At 38.2% G+C, this 11,829-nt stretch overlaps 1 pseudogene; it reads left to right on the plus strand.

Annotated features, from left to right (window-relative positions):
- Window positions 1-10,335: 10,335 nt before the first annotated feature.
- On the plus strand, window positions 10,336-11,275 carry LOC101412587 (proteasome subunit alpha type-1-like; annotated as a pseudogene).
- Window positions 11,276-11,829: the final 554 nt, after the last annotated feature.

Raw genomic sequence — 11,829 nt, forward strand, 5'->3', positions numbered from 1 at the left:
TTACAGATACTACAAACAATGCTGAGGGCTTGACATACTAGTTTACCCTAACAAATTGGGAGCCAGCAAGGGAATTCACTCTCTCAGTGTTGAAATCAATTTTTTTATTAAGGCCTTCAACTGATTGGATGAGACTTCACTCACTGCTAAAGGCAATCTCCTCAGTTGTTTGTAGATATAGTCAACCATAAATGCAAACAACTAACTGATGATTAAAGTTCATCAAATGTCCTTTTGTTACAATTAGCCAAGTACTTGCTCGACCAAACAACTGAGCACCATTACCTGTCCAAGTTGTTACATTGGCCTAACCATCACAGCCCCATTTATCTATGTTATATTTTGTTGCTTGTGATTAGGAAGTAAGGTTTAAGAAACCAACACTTACTACAAGATCTTGAAGCTATTTCCCTACATTTTCTCCTAGGAGTTTTATGGTGGTTGCTTTTATATTTAATTCCTTGTTTCATTTTGAGTTAATCTTTGGGTAAGGTGTAATACAGGGGTCCTCTTTCTTTCTTTTGGGTATGGATATCCAGTTCTCCCAGCAGAAGTTGTTGAATAGACTGTTTTGGCCCAGCTGGGTGGGGTCGACATCTTTGTCAAAAATCACTTGATGAGGAACAGATGTGGCTCAAGCATTTGAACACCTGCTTCCCACATGGTAGGTTCCAAATTTGTCCCTGGTGCCTCCTAAAAACCATAAAAAAACAACAAACAAGCAAATGAAAAAGCCAATTCAGGGGAGGTGATGTGGCTCAGAAGTTTAGCACCAGGTTCCTATATATGAGATCCTAGGTTCAATCCCCAACCCTGGTACCTTGAAAGAAATGACAATGAAAGCGAGTGTTATTTTGGAGTGCACAATTCAATTTCATTGATCAATAAGTCTGTCTTTATGCAGTATCATGAGTCCTCAAAATTTGTTCTTTTGGGAAGCAGACTTGGGCCAGTGGTTAGGGAATCCGTCTCCCATATGGGAGGTCCGTGGTTCAAACCCTGGGCCTCCTTTGCCCATGTGGAGCTGGCCCACATGCCGTGCTGATGCGTGCAGGGAGTGCTGTGCCACATCCCCACGTGGGGGAGCCCCATGTCCAGTGAGTGCACCCCATGGGGAAAGCTGCCCAGTGCGAAGCAGAGTTCAGCCTGCCCAGGAATGATGCCGCACACACGGAGAGCTGACACAACAAGATGATGCAACAAAAAGAAACACAGATTCCCATGCCACTGACAACAACAGAGGTGGACAAAGAAGAACAAGCAGCAAATAGACACAGAGAATAGACAGCTGGGGTGGGGAAGGGGGAGGGGAGAGAAATAAAAAAAATAAAATGTGTTCTTTTGAAGATATTTTTGGCTATTTGGGGCCCCTTACCCTTCCTAATAAATTTGGTAATTAGCTTTTCATTTCTCAAAAAAGGCTGTTTTATCAGGATTGCATTGAATCTGTAAATACATTTGGGTAATATTGGCATCTTAATGAAAATTAGTCTTCCAGTCCATGAACATAGAATGTCCTTTCATTTATTTCAGCACTCTTTGTTGTTGTTTTTTCACAATATTTTGTAGTTTTCTGGATATAGGTACTTTATGTCCTTGGCTAAGTTTATATCTAAATATTTTATCATTTTTGTTGCCTTTGTAAATGGAATTTTTTCCTGATGTCTTCCTCAGATTTCTCATTAGCAGTGTATAGAATCACTACTGATTCTTATATATTAATCTTGTATCCCTCCATTTTGCCAAACTGGTTTATTAGCTCTAGAAACTTCGTTGTTGATTTTTTGGAATGTTCTTGGTATAGGGTAATATCATCAGCAGATATTGAGAGTTTTTTTTTCTTCCTTTCCTATTTGGGTGTATTTTATTTCTTTATCTTGCCTAATTGCTCTAGCTAGAATTTCTAGCACAGTATTGAGTAACAGTGCTGACAGTGTGCATTCATGACTTGTTCCCGATCTCAGCAGGAGGGTCCCCAATCTTTCACCATTGAGTAAAGTGTTAGCTGTGCTACTTCATATATGTCCTTTATCATGTTGAGAAAGTTTCCTTCTTTCCTGTCTTTCAGAGTGTATTTATCAAGAAAGGATGGTGTATTTTGTCAAATGTCTTTTTATGCAACCATCAAGATGATCATGTGATTTTTCTTCTTTGATGTGATATATTGCACTGATTGATTTTCTTGCTTTGAACCACCCTTGTATACTTGGGATAAGACCCACCTGAGTGTGATTTATAACTCTTTCATTGTGCTGTTGGATTCAATTAGCAAGTATTGAGGCTATATAACCTGCTCTTTTTGGGTATAAAAGTTTCTATGTATCTTTTGGTCTAGTTCATTTATTACACTATTCATTCTCTTTTCCTTATTGATCCTCTGTCCAGATGTCCTATCCAGTAATCAGAGTGTGTATTGAATCCTTCAACTATTACTGTAGAGACGTCTTTTCCTCCCATTAGTTTTGCCAGTTTTTGCCTCATATATTTAGGGCATTCTAGTTAGGTGCATAAATATTTATTATTGCTTTTTATTCTTGGTGAATTGCCTCTTTAATTAAGATATAATGACTTATTTCATGTTGTCTAACAGTTTTACATTTAAAATCGATTTCATCCATTATTAGTGTGCCTACTTCAGCTTTTTGGTTGTTACCATTTGCATGGAATATCTTTTTCCAATCTTTCACTTTCAGCCTTTTTGCATCCTTGCATCTAAAGTGAGTCTCTTGTAGCCAAGACATAGATGGCTCATATTTTCTCATCCATCCTGCTAATCTGTATCTATTGGCCAGGGAGCTCAACTCATTAACATTCAATGTCACTATTCTAAAGACATTGCTTTCTTTGTCCATTTTATTCCTTGGCTTTACATTGTCATATCTTACTATTGTCTTTCTTTTTTTTACCTTTTTAATTGCACTTACTAATAATTTTTATTTCTATACTCTTCTCCAAGCCTCTCTCTCCTGTCTTTTACTTTCAGACTGTAGCACTCCCTTTAGTTTCTCTTGTAAATTAAGTCTTTTGATGAAATATTTTCTCAGGTTTTTTAGTTTTTTTTGTTTTTTCTTATTTATCTTGGGTTCTGATGAGAGATTGGCACTTAGTCTTATTGAGCATCCCTCCTATTTGATGGATTGTTTTTCTCTTGCTGCTTTCAGAATTCTCTTTTTATCCATGGCATTTATTAAAAATTTTCTGAATGTTAGGTTTTTCAGAGTTGGTCTGTCTGGATTTATTCTATTGCACTATGTTGGCCTCCTTATAGATTGCTATTTGTGTCTTCATAATTTTGGGGATATTTTCAGCCATCATTTCCTCAGATATTCTTTCTGCCCCTTTTCTGTTCTCTTCTCTTTCCAGGACATCCATAATGCATAGTTTATGTGTTTTGCCCTGTCAATCAATTCCCTAAGAACTTCTTCATTCTTTTTCTGTTCTTCTGCCTTGTCGAGTTCAGATGTTCTGTCTTCCAATTAACTTATTCATTCCTCACCAGTTCAAATCTGCTATTATAGGCCTCTAATGTATTTTTATTTGCATTCATTGTGTCTTTCATTACATAAGCTCTGTTATTTTTCTTTGCAAGCTTTCAAATATACTTTATGCTAGCCCTGTGTCTTCTTAATATCTCTTTAGCCATATTTTCCTTCAAGCCCTTCATTTGAGTCAGGAGATTTGTATGAACATCATTGACTAATTGCCTTGAATCCTGTGTCTTGTCAGGACTTTTAATTCATTCCTTTGGCTAGGCCATGTGATACGGTTTCTCAGCGCAACTTGTCATTTTTTGCCAACGTCTAGGAATCTGATTAGGTTAGTAAGTTCATTCTGCTGGTCAACTTTTACCTCTTGACTAGTGGTTTTGTTTCACAACTCTTCTTTGATTTTTGGTTCACCTTCTTTTAAATCTTTAAAATTGTCCTGTTTATGTCATTAAAGGAGGACCACGGACCCACTAATGTGATGCAGATCAGATCCAAGGAGACCGGAGAATAGGGCCAGGAGAGACTCCAAAACCTTTGTTTTTTCTCTTCACTTTCCAGTCTGACAGGAGGTGGTGCTCTTTGGTGAACCTTTCCACAGAGATGACTCTTCCAACCTCCACTGACTGGTGTTTTCCAGCTGATTAGAGTCAGGATTATGAGCCAGGACTTGCTAGTTAAATTTGCTGAAGAGAAGCAAAACTCAACCTTCCAATGCAGCCTCCCTCTTCCCAGAGAAGAAAATGTCCACTCCACTCTCAGTTGTCAGCTATCAGCTATAGGTTTTTATTGAGGCTGTTTGCCTCAAGGGTGGAGGATGGGAGCAGTTCCCAGCTGCAGTGGTAACTCACGGTTTTAGTTTTGGTCTCTTCATCTCTCTGTCCCCACTCCTTCTTGTATGATGTGTGCAGCACTCTCCTTGTCTGCAAATCCACAAAGCAGGTTCTTCAGACAGCTTCTGCCCTTCTTCCACTGTTTTTGTAAGAGAAGTAAGTCCTGCTGATCTATTTTGATGCTATCTTCATGGGACTCTGACAAATTTTAACATTTTTCCACATTTGCCATATCGTTCTATAGACTGCTGTATTGTTCTTTCCATCTATTTACCTATTTATCAATTTGTTTTCTGAACACTTGAATGTCAGTTGTGTATGCATCATACTCTGTGAACACTTAATTCTGCCACAAAAGTTTCTTAAAAGCAAGGATATTCACATATATAACCAACTTAAGTGCAGTTACCAAGAAATTTAACATTGATATAAAGCTCCTCTGTTCATGCTCTTGTTTTGGGCATGAGCATTTTATGTTTGTAAAGACCAGTTTACAAACAAAAACCAGTATCAATTTTTGGACTTCACGAACCATATCAAACTGCTACAATCTGCTAATATCCATATTTATATGGATATAAATATCCCCTCTTCCCTAAAAAATTGTTTCCTCATGGCTCTGGGCATTGCAATGTATGTCCTACAGCCAACAATTCCTTCTCTTAGGCAGCCATGACTCAACTGCTCTCCTAGGGTGTTCTGTAGGAGTGCTGTGAAATACTTTTTAGATGAAAGATAAATTCTTGGATGGTGAGCCTGCAACAGATATTGTGACTTAGTCCCTCAGTTCACCACCAGAGAATTTGGGCCAGGCAATGCTGCTCACAGTATGTGCATGAGAGTTATTCTGCACCCCCAGACCCAGAGCCAGGAATATAGGCTGGCTCTGTACCAAGAAAGTGAGGGATTCTAGTGGGGCAAGCCAGAGTGCTATGAGATCTCCCTATTTTTAACATTCCTTTTCCTTAATTCAGCACCCAGACTGTTATTGTAACACTTTAACTTACAATTAATATACAGAATTCTTAGTTGGTAGTTATTTTCTTTTAGCAGTATAAAAATATAATTCCATGATGTTTTGGCTTTTTACATTTTTTTTGCAGAATTAACTGTCAATCTTACTGTTCTTATTTTGATAGTAGTGTGTCTTTCTTCTGTACATTTTCCTGGATTTTCTTCTTGTCTTTGTTTTTCAGCAGTTCTATTAAAATATACCTAGTTGTGTTTTACTTTTTTATTTATCTTGCTTTGGGTTCAGCACGATTCTGTTTTTTTCTACCCCTCCCCCCCCCTGCTGTTTTGCTGTCTGTGTCTATTGTTTGATCTTCTGTGTATGTTTCTTTTTGTCTTCTCTTCTTGTTTTCTTCTCTAGGCTTCACCAGGATTCAATCCCAGGGATCTCCAATGTGTGAGAGAGGGCCTGTCACTTGCACTACCACAGTTCCTGGTTTCTGTTGCATCTCTCCTTGACTCTCCCATGTGTCTCTCTTTTGTTGCATCGTCATCTTGATGCATCACTTGCAATGCAGGCCTGGCTCGCCATGTGGGCATGCCTTTACCAGGAGGCCCTGGGGATCAAACCTGGGTCCTTTCATATGGTAAATGGAAGCCAAATCACTTGAACCACATCTGCTTCCCCAACATAATTCTTGAAATTTTAATTTGATGCATTTTATCAGTTTTAGAAAATTGTCTGTACATTAGTCAGCCAAAGGGATGATGATGCAAAATATAAGAAATTGGTTGGTTTTTATAAAGGGTATTTATTTGGTATAGGAGATTACAGTTACCAGGCCACTAAGCATAAGTTACATCCCTCACCAAAGTCTATTTCCACGTGTTGGAACAAAATGGCTGCGTAAGTCTGCCAGGGTCCAGGCTTCCTGGGTTCCTCTTTTTCCGAGGTTCAGGGTTCCTCTCTTCCCAGGGCTTGCTTCTCTCCAGGCTCAGGGTTCCGCTCTTCCTGGGACTTGCTTATCTCTGGGTCCAGAATTCTTCTCTTCCCAGTGCTCATATCTCTCAGTATTCAGGGTTTCTCTCTCCCTGGAACTTGCTTCTATTTCCTCACAACCAACCTCCTCTGTGGACTTATTTCTCATGGCTTCAGCTCAAAACTCCAGCATCCAAACTCCAATATCAAAAACTCCAACTCTGTCCTTTACCATGTCTTTATCTGTGAGTCCCCACCCACCAAGGGACAAGGACTCAATACCCTACTGAAGTGGCCCAATCAAAGCCTTAATCATGATTTAATTGAGTAAAAGTAAAACCTCTGAATCCATATACTCTACTATGCCCAGAGGAAATGACTAGTTTACAAACATAATCCAATATCAATTTTTGGAATTCATGAGCCATTTCAAACTGCTACAATCTGCTAATAATTTCTTTAAATATTGCTTCTGCCCCATACGTTCTCATCCTCTTTCCATCCCTTTACTTATGTCTCTTTTATTTGATTTCTGTGTTTTATATCTTTTTTCTCTCTCCATGTTTTATCTGTATATTTTCTACTGACTTATCTTCTGGTTTTCTTATTTTTTTCTTCTCTGTGAGAGGCCCCATGTTTGATCACAGGAAAGTTGTTTCTTTACAGATAATATTATAATAGCCCATACTAGATGTACTGTATATAGAGCTGAACTAGTGGGGATAATGTTGAAATGCAATTGCAACTAGAAACTTGCAGTAAACAATACCACACCAAAGAAATAATATTTAAAATCACTTACTGGTTTACTGAATTTTAAATGCAAAACTCACATATTCAAGTTAATCTGGAATTGACTAAGAACAATAAAGCCCAATATCTATATGAAGAAATATTGAATGTGCATGGGAAAATTGATAGATACACCTGATTTTCAGAATATTTGACTTTGTTCTGACTTAGTCTTTAGTTCATTGTCTTCTGTATTACTCTTTAATGAATCCAAATTAACATTTTATTGCTAGATATAGGTTGAAAGCATAGAAAAGTGATCATTGTTATGGTCTTTGGAGTTACACATTTATGCAACCTCATATAAGAAGTTATAAGAAGTTATATTTGTTTGCCTTAGTTTTTTCATCTGTTTAATGGGAATGATAATAGTCCCTACCTCATAGGTCATTCTGAAGATGTATTAAATATATAGAATTGACTTCATTTCTATAAAATTATTATGTTCAGTATCTTTTTTTCACATAACAGTACCACAAACTTAGCAACTCAAAGTAACATATTTATTACCCAGTTTCTGTGGGTCAGGACTCTGGGCATGATTTGGCTGAGTCCTCTGCTTCAGGACCTCTCATGAGACTGCCATCAAGGGGTTGGCCAGGGTTGAGGTCTCATCTAAGGTTCAAGGGATCAAAGATCTGCTTCTAAGGTCACTTACATGGTTGCTGGCAAGATTCAGTTCCTTTTGGGCTGTCGTATTAGAGCATCATGTCCTTGGACCACCCTCAGTTCTTTGCACATGGGCCTCTGCATGGGACAACTCTCAATATGGCAGCTTGTTTCATCAAAGGCAGCAAGGGTAAGAGTCTGATAGCAAGATGGAAGGTGTAATCATGTGTAACATAATCATGGAAGTGACATCCCATCACTTTTACCATATTTTATTGGTAGAAAACAAGTCACAAATACCACCCACACTTAAAGGGGGAAAATTGCACAAGAGCATGAATGCCAGAAGGTGGGATTATTGGTTGCTGTCTTTAAGAAACTCAGAAATATTTCTTCCCAGATAGTCACATTTTAGTATTACATCTTTTAACCACAGTTCATTAGATCATTCCTCTTGACACTGCACAAACAAGAAAGATGTTTGTTTTCTTATAAAATAGCTTCCTGACAATTTATGCCCTCTACAAATTTTCACAATCAGAATATCTCTCAAATCAGGTCTCCAAAAGTCATGTTACAGGAAATGGCCTTTTAAAAAGTAAAGTTTTCATGAAGTGGATGTGGCTCTTGTGTATGGGCTCCTGCCTACCACATGAGAGTCCCAGGTTTAGTTCCCAGTTCCTCCTAAAGAAGATGAGCAAGATAGTGAGCTGATGTGATGGGCTGCCATGGTGAGCTGATGCAATAAGATGGCACAACAAGAGACACAAGGAGGAAAACATAAAAAGAGACACAAAAAAGTGAGCAGAGGTGGCTCAAGTGTTTAGGTGCCTCCCTCCCATATTGGAGGTCCCTGGTTTGGTTCCCAGTGTCTCCTAAAAAAGACCAGCACACAGCAAACAGACACAGCAAATGCAAACACTGAGAGGGTGAGGAGAAATAAATAAATAAATAAAATCTTAAAAAAGTAAAGATTTCAAATCAATGTTCTTCTTTATGCCAGTATATGAAAATCCCGTTAAATCATTAATTAGTATAAAGTTGATTGATTAATCTTCCACCACTTTTAGACTGAAAATAATATTTTCATTTACTGATTCAATTTTTCTAAGGAATAGCATTCTTATAGATAATTTTTATTGTTAGTCATCAATGTCATATGAGTTCCCCATGGATGCATATTCATTTATTAGCATTTATATTTATATTCCCTATAAATGATCTTAAAAGTATCTTATGTGTTTAATAAAACTTCTTTGCTGTTTCTAAAAGGGCAAGGTATCTTATTTTGCTTGACTAGCCATATGCTTTGACCTTCATTTTTCAAGATGAGATTTTAGCGTGATGTCATTCTAACTTTACAAAATTCAGCTCAGGAAGTTGTGCACAATAGTGTTGCACCTCACCAATCCAGTGTCCACATAGAAGAGGTGGCATTGGATTGGGAAAAGTGGACATAATGGACAAAGGGTATGGGGAAAGGCAGGAAGAGATGAGAGGTGGAGGCATCTTCGGGACATGGAGCTACCCTGGATGGTGCTTCAGAGGTAATCACCGGACATTGTAAATCCTCACAGGGCCTACATGATGGAATAGAGGAGAGTATGGGCCATGATGTGAACCAATGTATATGAGGTGCAGAGGTGCCCAAAGATGTACTTAACCAAATCCAATGGATGTGTCATGATGATGGGAACGAGTGTTGTTGGGGGGGGGGGAGAGGGGGGGTGGGGGGGTGGGGTTGAATGGGACCTCACATATATATTTTTAAGGTAATATTATTACAAAGTCAATAAAAAATAAAAAAATTAAAAAAAAAAAAAAAAAAATAGTGTTGCACCTCTGCTATTTGTGCATACTTTTTATTTTTATACCTATGCTGCTTGAGGTTTTCCTCACGTAAAAAATGTCTCATCCCATGAGGAGGCATATCTTTCTACACTGGGTTTCTGCACAGGAAGGTCCTGCCAGGAGAGTCTGGTTGGAGATGTAAGCCAACAAGCACCTGGAGGAAGGTATGGTCTGAACTACTTCGGGTACAGTCAAGACGTTCTATGGCAATTGGGAGGAAAACAGTACCAATGTATATTGTGTGCCAAGGAATGAGTTGGATGCTGATTATAGACAATCAATGCCTTCAAGGGTGTTCATGGAGTAATAAAGAGGCAATTAAGTATACTGCTATGATGACAGGAACCTAAGGATGCCGGGCAGCCAAAGCATGGAACAATAATTATAATAGCTTCTTTTCATGGAACACATGTGGAGCACTATGCTAAGTTCTTTACATAATTGTTTAATTTAATTCTCATGCAAGAATGTATGATAATTTTTATTATGCCAGTATCCAAAGGAGAAAGGGCACTCTGACCAAAGTTGTGGGACTAGGAAATGAGACCTGACATTGAAATCCAATTCTAATTTAAAACTTCTAAGTGAGGAAGTTCTAGTAGGCAAGCAACTGATAGATTCCAAATGAGCACAGAAGCAAAACAGGTAGTAAGAGAAATTCATGGTTTTCAATAGCACTTTGGCAGGGTACTAGGTTTTGAATTCATAGCTGGAATTGAATTCTGACAATGCCACTTTCAGTGTAAGTTTGGACAAGTCATATAATAGCTCTGAGAATTGATTTTTCCCTCTGTATTACAGTAATGATGATACCCATCTCAAAGAGTTATTGTGCATGGTGCAAGGTAAGCATTCAATGAAATGAGCTGCTTTTACTATGATTTATTTTCTCTGTTGGATGTGGGCAACAAAAATGAATGTAACCCACCAAGCGGTAGTCTCAGCTTCCTGCCTTGATGTGCAGTTTTGCAGGAGGCCAGCCAGTCCCACACCGGAGCCACATTCCACAACCAGTATGACAGTGATGTCACAGTTAGGAGCCTTCAGGGCAGGATTCATCAGATTGAATATGCAATGGAAACTGTCAATCAAGTTTCAGCCAATTAGTCTGAAATCGAAAATCCATGCAGCGTTGGTTGCATTGAAAAGGGCACAAACAGAGCTTACAGCCCACGGAAAAAAAAAATTCTCCATGTTGACAACCATATCAGTATCTCAATTGCAGGGCTTACTGCTGATGCTAAACTGTTATGTAATGTCATGTTCCAGGAGTGTTTGGATTCCAGATTTGTATTCGACAGACCTCTCCCTATGTCTCCTCTTGGATCTTTAACTGGAAGCAAGACAACAATATGGCTGAAGATCATCTGGTATGGGACTGCTTATTGCTGGTTATGATGATATGGACCCTCACATTTTCCAAACCTGCCCATCTGCTAACTATTTTGATGACAGAGTTATGTCCTTTGGAGCCCGTTCTCAATCAGCTCATACAAACTTGGGAAAATATGTGTCTGAGTTGATGGAATGTCATTTGAATGAACTGGTTAAATGTGGTCTGCATGCTTTAAGAGAGTCACTTCTTGCAGAGCAGGACTTAACTACAAAGAATGTTTCCATTGGAAATGTTAGTAAATACTTGGAGTTTAGGATCTATGATGATGATGATGTGTCTCCATTCCTGGAAGGTCTTGAAGAAATATCAGAGAAAGGCAAAGCCTGCTCAAACTTCCAATGAACCTGATGAAAAGGATGATGAACCAATGGACTGTTAAGTGATAAACTGGACTATGTGTGTATTATGAAATATGTAACAATGTAGAAACAGTACCTAAGTGACAAAATCTATACTTTGAACCCAAAGATGCAGAGTGGTGAAACGGTATATTTTAGGAATCTGTCCAGAAGTGAGTTTTTTCCGAGTAACCTAACTGAAACCATATAATAGGGTGCTTTTTTTCTTTGAGAGGGCCTACATAATCATTTTATAGAAAGTATAGAGTACCTGTACTAAAGTTTTTATATGAAGAACCTAGTATCTTTATGGTTATGTCAACAGTGAAATAAAATTGTTTCAGTTGCTGCCAAAAATGAATGTAATTAATACCACTGAATTCTACATTTGAAAATGGTTAAAAGGAGAAAATTTTGTGTTCTATATGTAGGCTATCACAATAAAACTTTTGAAAAAGTGAGCAAATCAGTGGGCAGCAGTGTTGGCATCAGAAAAAGGAATATTTACTATAACTTGGGATCCATAGAGAAACACGAGTTAGCAAAATGGAAAAATATCAAGTGGACTGTTTGATGAACTCAAGGTCATAAGGTG

The sequence above is a fragment of the Dasypus novemcinctus genome, chromosome X (assembly GCF_030445035.2).
Source record: "Dasypus novemcinctus isolate mDasNov1 chromosome X, mDasNov1.1.hap2, whole genome shotgun sequence".
NCBI classification, from domain to species: Eukaryota; Metazoa; Chordata; class Mammalia; order Cingulata; family Dasypodidae; genus Dasypus; species Dasypus novemcinctus.